At 43.1% G+C, this 8,019-nt stretch overlaps 1 pseudogene; it reads left to right on the top strand.

Annotated features, from left to right (window-relative positions):
- The first annotated feature begins 2,775 nt into the window (after positions 1-2,775).
- LOC114444079 (SKI family transcriptional corepressor 2-like) overlaps positions 2,776-8,019 on the top strand; it is a 7,198-nt pseudogene continuing 1,954 nt past the window's right edge.

The following is an 8,019-nucleotide window of genomic DNA, read 5'->3' as shown; positions in this document are numbered from 1 at the left end:
TATTGACAGATTTGATGTTAAATGTCTCAAGCTCACTTAGTGTTGTAGCTCTTAATTTATTACGTTTTGGGCGCTCTCTCTTTTTTCTCCCTGCTTTGACCCTCTGAGGTCACACAAGCAATTCTTTTTTTAAACGCATGATTAATTTCTCAGTAGGGCGACCGGCTAATGCATTATAAAAAAACAGTGAAGTGAAATGTATTCCAACGGGGCTAATAGCGCTATTGTATTCCAATAAGGCATTTTGCTGCCTCACATGGTTTAGTCATGCTCAGCTTTTGATAACATGTCAGACATCTTTAATAAGGCAGAGGGGAAGTTGTGTGTCATTATGCTCTTTATTTGCAAAAACCGCTTTTATTATTATTATTATTATTATTGAGGTTTTTGTATTTTCATTTAATAGGCTAGATTTTTGTAGAATTTCCTTTTTTTCGAATAGTAATTTCGAAAAACATATTTTATAGATAAAAACTTTCCAATATGGCACTTATTGCAGCTAAAAGTCCGAAAAAATAAATTCCTAAAATTCCAAGTGCATGCTGTAACGTCAGTGAGACGTCATAGGTCTGATTCTATAATAAACTTGTGAATACATGTTTTCGTTTGTAAGCTGATTGGTTATCACCTCTTCAACCTCCTCTACCTATTTTTTTATTTTTTGCATCCTATTTTGTACTTCTCATCTCTCTATTGTGACGTCATCGGTGTCAATAGCGGCCCGTGCGTGGCTCGCGCTCGGGTGTCCCCCCCTCTCTTCCTCCTCCTCCCTCTCTCTCTCTCTCTCTCCCACTTGTCCCATTGCAGAGTGTTCCCGTGGCGTCCGTCCGCGAGACAAAAGCACGCGCGGTGACAACCTAAATTGGTTTGAAAAGGAGCAGATGGGGCTCACGCTCTCTCCTCTCTGTGTTTGTGTGTGTCCACAAACACACACACAAGCACAGATTTAAGACTGAGCCTAAAAGCAATCCTGTCATGTTTATCAAGATGCTATTGAGGAAAAACTGCCGAGAATAAATTACAGCCAATCTCAATAAACAGCAGCCTTTTAACCAGATTGACAATTGCTCAGACAGATACCATGTAAAATGCACAAAGAAGTTAAAGACAGGGTTGGTTAAAGACAGCTTTCCTTAACTTTCAGTCTTTTATAGTTTCAGTGGCATTAATCAATAATCTTCTTTAGAGTCTGTAGAAAAATAAGTGGTTGTTGTAAATTGTAAAATAGTTGTTGTTTCTTTGTATTTTTGCAAAGAAATGAAAGAAAAAAAATAAAGAGAAGTCCACCATGTTGGGGTCACAGACTGAAAAGAGGTGCTTCACTCCATCCCTGTTTGTTTTATTTCCCATATATGTATTATTATATATTATTTTATTCTGCAAGCAGGACTGTGTGAAAATGTGTCAAAGTTGTTTAAGGTGCATGTGTCGGACAAAAGACCACTGTAAACTCTGCTCTCTTAGTATCTGTGTTAGGATTATGAGTTCCTAAAGGACAGCCACTGTCTGTTATATATGTTCTTTCTGTGTCATGGCTGCAACTTTGTTATTGTACCCTATAGCCCACAATGATCAGTCAATATTTGGTAGCAGACTTCTCCGTGTGCAGTCATCCTCTCAGACATTAGGTGTTGATAAAAGTGAAGCAGTTAATATAATGCAGGACTTCCTATTGTCAGACCTGTGTAATGCTTGAGCATCACTATGCTCGGTCACTCTAAGTGCTCAGTGCAGGGGTGTGGTACGGAGTCTCCCCCCTCTCCAGAGAACACACCGATCCCTCGTTTTGTTAAATAAAATAATCCACTGAAGATTTTGGAGGGCCCTGTTCAGGTGTATTGTTGCTGCCTTTTATAGCAGCCTGCTAGCCGTGAGCCTTCCTGACCCTCAATTACAGCAGATGATATAGGCTACAGTGTGCTTCCTGCTGCCTTTTATCTCCTGGGAACCAACCTGCACATGTATAGAGAGTCGTGTTTCCAAAAGCCTTCTCAGCCTTGAATGTGGGTATCAGCTGCACTGACAGACATTACTCTGATCCCCAGACTGCCTCTCTCTCTCTCTGCCTGCTTGTCTGTCTGCTGTCTCAGCTTTTTATTTTTCCTTTCTTCTGGCCCCTACGGTCAGGCTAATGTTTTACTCCACACTGTGTCTGTGTTTAAAAGCCACATCACAAATGCCTGCAGTCTCTTCTGCTGCCAGCAGTCACTTTTAACATTAGTTTGCTGGTAATTAATTTGCAACTCAGGGTGCAATGTGCAGTAGACCAGCAGACACACATCTGATGGCGGCAGCCTGTATACTGTACTTATGAGAAGTGTGGAAATGTCAAATTAATTTCAAATGAATATTCATTAGGTCACTAATAGAGTGGCTAAATTGTGTTCAATTTGAAATTTTAGGTTGTTGTCATAGCTGTTAAAGGTTCATTGTGCGGGACCCAAGAGGCATGCGCGTGCACGCGCGAATGCGTGACTTTTCCAGCGTCATTCAGACGGTCCAGCACAGAGCAGCGCGTGAAGGAGGGGGGGGGGTGAAGAGCGTGTTTGTGTATATGGAGGTGCGTGCGTCCCGGATGGTGGGCTGAGCTCGCGCCAAACGCCAATCAAACTCAAGGCAGGTGTGCGGTCGAGAGAGCGAGAGAGAGAGAGAGGGAGAGAGAGAGAGGGATTAGGACGGAGCGCGTGTCTCTGAAAAGGGAATAAAGCCGGCGCGAGCGCCGCAGTTTACTCACATCTCACGCGCAGCATCGTTCCGCAGTCAGAGAATCCAAAACAGAGCGGCAGCATCTGCACGTGTTTCCCGGATATCTCACTCTGTGTGTTTCCCAGATAAAATGACTCATTCAAAGCTGCGCAGGAGGAATCGATCTTTCTTTTGACGGGGACATTTTTGACGCGTTTTGGGATTATTCCCACAAGTCAGAGGTAAGAGCGGCGTCACCAGTTCTACTGGGAAGTTTGTGAAACTGTTGTTAACGTGTGTGTAATGTAGCAAATGTGTTAGCGCAATGACTGGAAACAAAATGTCACATTCCGTTGCATCTCCATCCGGAAATAACTGTCGATTATTATTATTATTATTATTATTAATAATAATAATAATAATGATATTATTATTTTTATTATTATTATCCTTTACGGCTACCACAGTTAGATCTTGTTGTTAATATTGTTCCATAAAAGTTCGCCTGGCCATGTCGCCTGCAGGCTCGTTTACAGCAGGCCGCAGGGAGATTTTTGCTAAAAATAAAGCTTGCGCCGAGCGGCAATAAAATGACAAAGATAGGCTACATATGACAGAATATGTGTGTAATATGTGGATCCTGTGCAGTAATATATGGTTTTAGATTTCTGGATCCGTGTGCTTGTAAAGCCCGTGTTTTCATTTGTAATGGTTGTAATGGTTTTTTGAATATGCAGGTGTTAAAAATTCTTAATTGTAGTAATGTCTTAATTATATGAAAAAAAACAATGGACAAACTGACAAATCTCGTATGGAAGAGTTTGTGTTTTTTTTATTTGTAACGCAACCATAATGCATAAAAGAATTGTGTAATAATAATAAATAAATAAATAATAATAACATATAGGCATAAAGTTTGCATCAAAATATCGAAGTGATATTAAAAAAGAAATTAAAAAAAAAACATTGTAAATGAAAGTGTTTAAGTTTAATTTGGTGAAAAATATAGCAGAATACATTCAATGAAATTTCCACTAAGTATATATACTTTCATTTGACACAACCGTTCTTTAATTTTCTGACGCTGTCAGTAGATTTTGAAATAGGTAGGCCCTATAAACTAATACTAACAAAACCGTACTAACGCATTACACCTGTGCGCTGCCATCCCAGAGTGCCACAGCCAGCCATTCATTTTGACTGCAGCCAAACTGACAGAAGTTGTGTGTTTTTCTGACATTAATGTGACAGATATTTTCACATGTGTGTGTTCTAGAAAATCTTTGGTTAATATTACAGTAACAGGGAGTTTTATAACTCTCTGCATAGCTGTTGTTGAAAACACACACAGGCAATCACACTTTGGAGCGCTGAATAAAGAGTAATACACTGACTTTTGTTTCAATAATATTCAAATGCATATGAGCAACAAAAGCATTGTGTTTTTAAAAAAACATTATTTCCTGTCAACCAAATACTTTATTGATATTCAGTATATTAATTCAGTTTAAACATTTTTTGCTGTAATTTTTTTAAAGTACAGGTGACATTTTATGTATTTATTTTTACTCATGTTAGAGAATTCTAACAAATTATGTCTAAAAATGTAAAATGTAAATGAAAAAACAAATATTTAGAATCTAGAAGATCTGGATCTAGAATTATTTTTTTATTTTAATATTTTAATAAATTGTTCAAATATAAAATAAATTAAATCTAAGAACATTAACATGGTACTTTATACCTTTGGTAGAGTATATGTGTATACTCTACCAAAGGTTTTTTTTTTAAATATATTTTTTTTTTTAAATAATAAACTCATTTATCTCTTTTTTCTTTCTTTTCATACAGGTTTCTCTACAACCAGTTTTCTTCCAAGTATGGACAAAACTCATCTTTCAAGCTCTAATGATATCATAATGACAAGCTCAACAGGCCCATATCAACAGGAGCCCCTGACTCCACCCAGGCCCACCCATCATCACTCCTCCTCCTCATCCTCTCCTTCTTCTGTCTCCTCACCCCTCAAACCAAATCAGGTCGGCCAGGTCATCCTGTACGGCGTTCCTATTGTATCACTGGTTATTGATGAGAAGGAGAGACTTTGCTTGGCACAGATTTCCAACACACTCCTCAAGAACTACAGTTATAATGAGATTCATAATCGTCGGGTGGCACTGGGCATCACCTGTGTCCAGTGCACTCCAGTCCAGCTGGAGATCCTCCGCAGGGCTGGTGCCATGCCCATCTCGTCACCGCCGCTGCGGCATGATCACCAAGCGTGAAGCTGAGCGCCTGTGCAAGTCTTTCCTTGGAGAGAACTCGCCACCAAAACTGCCCGATAACTTCGCCTTTGACGTATCACATGAGTGTGCTTGGGGTTGCCGTGGTAACTTTATCCCAGCACGATACAACAGCTCCAGGGCCAAAATGCATTAAGTGCTCCTTCTGCAACATGTATTTCTCACCAAATAAGTTTATTTCCATTCCCACCGCACACCAGACGCCAAGTACACACCCCCCGACGCTGCAAACTTTTAACTCCTGGCGCAGACACCTAAAACTATCTGACAAACACCCACCAAATGAGTTAATCTATGCATGGGAAGATGTCAAAGCAATGTTCAACGGAGGCAGCCGAAAGAGAGCGCTGCCCTCCTCGGCCCAGTGTTCCTCCATGGACCCTATGAAGTCTCTCCAGGGTTCAGTGGTGCCTCACATGATTGGGCGTGACCTGGGTTCTCAGAAAAGACCCCGCTTTGATGATGAGGACGATCTGGATGGAGGCAGTCTGTCTCCACGTAAGACACCTCGTAGCTACCCTGTGATCCCCGTCCCAAGCAAAGGCTTCGGCATGCTGCAGAAATTCCCCCCCCACATCTCTCTTCCCCTCACCTTATCCCTTTCCAGCGTTTGGCCTATGCCCGCAGAAAAAAGAGGACAGTGATGTTTCAGCTGGGCAGAAAGGAGCGGGCTTGTCGGGTCTTTTATGGCCTGGCCGCAAAGACACTTTTATCCTCCTTTCTGCATGTTTTGGCCACCAAGGGCAGCAGGAGGAATCCCTGTTCCGACCTACTCCCAGCCTCAGCCCAGCACCCTCTCCTCCTGGCAGACACCCCCTCTCTCAGACAGGCCTTCCTGGACCTCTCAGACCCCAGTGACTCTGCGCTGCAAGTGGCAATGGAAATGGTGTCAGTGCCACTATGGCCCTACCAGCGGGACAACCACACCCAGATCCGGGCTGTTTGACCCAGAGTGCACAACTGTTACCCCAGACCTTCGACCTGTGACATCAGAAGGCTGGCTCAAAACTATTGGACGCCCCAACCTCCAGACAAGGAAGCCGACTTACGGCTCTGCCTTCCGTCCCGTCATAAAGGATGCAGAGAGCATCGCCAAACTCCACAGCAACGGTGGAGGTGTCACTGGGGCAACAGACGAAGACTTTGGGTTGTGGTCACTGGGCCGGATCGACACCAGCGACTATCACCCACAAGCAGCTGTAGTTATGGGAAGTGAAAGCGGAGGCGATGGTGAAGCTGAATGGAGTAGAGAGTGAGGAAGAAGGAGAAGTGGACGTGGAGTCATCCAAGCAGGAGGAGGAGGAGGAGAGGAGCTTCACGAACAGGCCTCCACAGACTAAAGCAACCTGTACCTCCCTGCGCTGAGCGACAGCACCGGAGAGGACAGGGGGAAGGACAGAGGGAACGGTGCCATGTATCCCAGCTCCTCCCCTCGATCCTCCTCAGATCCCATCCAGCAGGAGCCCCCCAGCCTTCCTGCATCCCCTCCTGCCAGCCTGCCTCTCTCCAGCTCTACCCCACCTCACCGAGAGGACACAGCTTACAAAAACGTAAATATCCCCACAGGCCACTTTAGCTAATTATTATTTAAATGGTGCTGCAGTCAGGCAGTGGTGTGATCTGCATAAGCAGATTGATACGCCAGTTTCTCCCTGTAGAAATTGAAACAGTCACCCCACTCTGATCCCTGCTAATAGGCCCAGGCGTTGATTGTTTAATGGCCACAATGTGTTTGCTCTCCCTCTGTCACCCCCACCTGTTAGGGCAACTCTAATCTTAACCTGTCGACGCCCACATTATAGCAGGCCTCTGAGGGTGGGTGAGTGGGTGGGTGGGGGTGGGGTTAGAGTTATGAGGAGCATTTGAATTATCTAAGGTGACATGCTCACTTTAGAGGGAGAGTAAGTCAGGGAGATTATGTATGCAGAATTGTACACATGAAAATGACCATAAAAACGTATTTGGTGCCTAAGTCAAAAAGTGAACTAACTCAATTTTATGGGTTAATCTGTTGTGTTATTAAAGTACTATACAATGCATAGCATGTTAATGCATATTGACTTGTGTTGCAGGCCCACAAAAACAGAGATGAAGGACTACCTGCATACGTGACCAAAGACAGTTCCAGCATCTCTGGTGAGTTCAGTCTTTCAAAACACTTTTTTTCACCAAATAGAAGTACACAATCTATTCCTACGAACTGTTACACACTATCTGTTTCATCAGACGTCTGACTCAGTTGTATTATAGCATGTTTGTTTCATTTATTGTCTGAGTGAGTGGTTTTATTGTGTCCCCGTGTCCCTGCGAGCCTCATATTCCTGTGACGTTTCATTTGCTCCCCTCATCTCCCACCCTGACCCTTTTTACTGAGGAAAATGTCTCCAGTGTATTGACGAAAACACACACACCCACACACACACACACACGATGCGTACACTTAGTTATCTCCATGTGTCCGGATAACCAGCTCAGCCAATGGGCCTTACTGAATCTCTCTTCCTATCTGTCTCTCTCTCGTCGTTCTCCCAGATGAAAACAAAGAGCAGAATAGTTTCTTTGTGTCCGAGAGCGAGACGACAGCGCCGGACTACTGGAGGGAGAGCTCAGGTACTCACATATGTTTTTCTGTTTGAGCAGCTGCAGTCAGATGGAAAACGACAAACAATAAAAAGTGAAATTAGGGAGAGGTAGAAGTAACATTTTTAGCATCATTGGTTTAGCGTCTGCCTTTGTTTTTACTCTGAAGGAGTTTGCAGGGCAAATCTGAGGTCATCGTTAAACTCAAGGAAATAAATATGTATAAAAATATGAATGAGATACAGTGATCTTTGTTTTAACACACAAAGCAGTGAGGGGAAGCTCCTCAGTCTTTATCCACCTTCATCTTCCTCTTCCTCTCAGTTGGTGAGTTGAGGGATTTTTATAAATACATAGTGAGATGAAACAGCGTGGAAAGCTGTTCTGTGGCCGCTCTGCCACGGCCGCTCTCTTTAGCAGCATTTGTCGCCAGGTGCCGTTACTCTTAGGG

The sequence above is a fragment of the Parambassis ranga genome, chromosome 12 (genome assembly GCF_900634625.1).
Source record: "Parambassis ranga chromosome 12, fParRan2.1, whole genome shotgun sequence".
Taxonomy (NCBI): Eukaryota; Metazoa; Chordata; class Actinopteri; family Ambassidae; genus Parambassis; species Parambassis ranga.
This window is presented reverse-complemented; position numbering and strand designations above follow the sequence as displayed.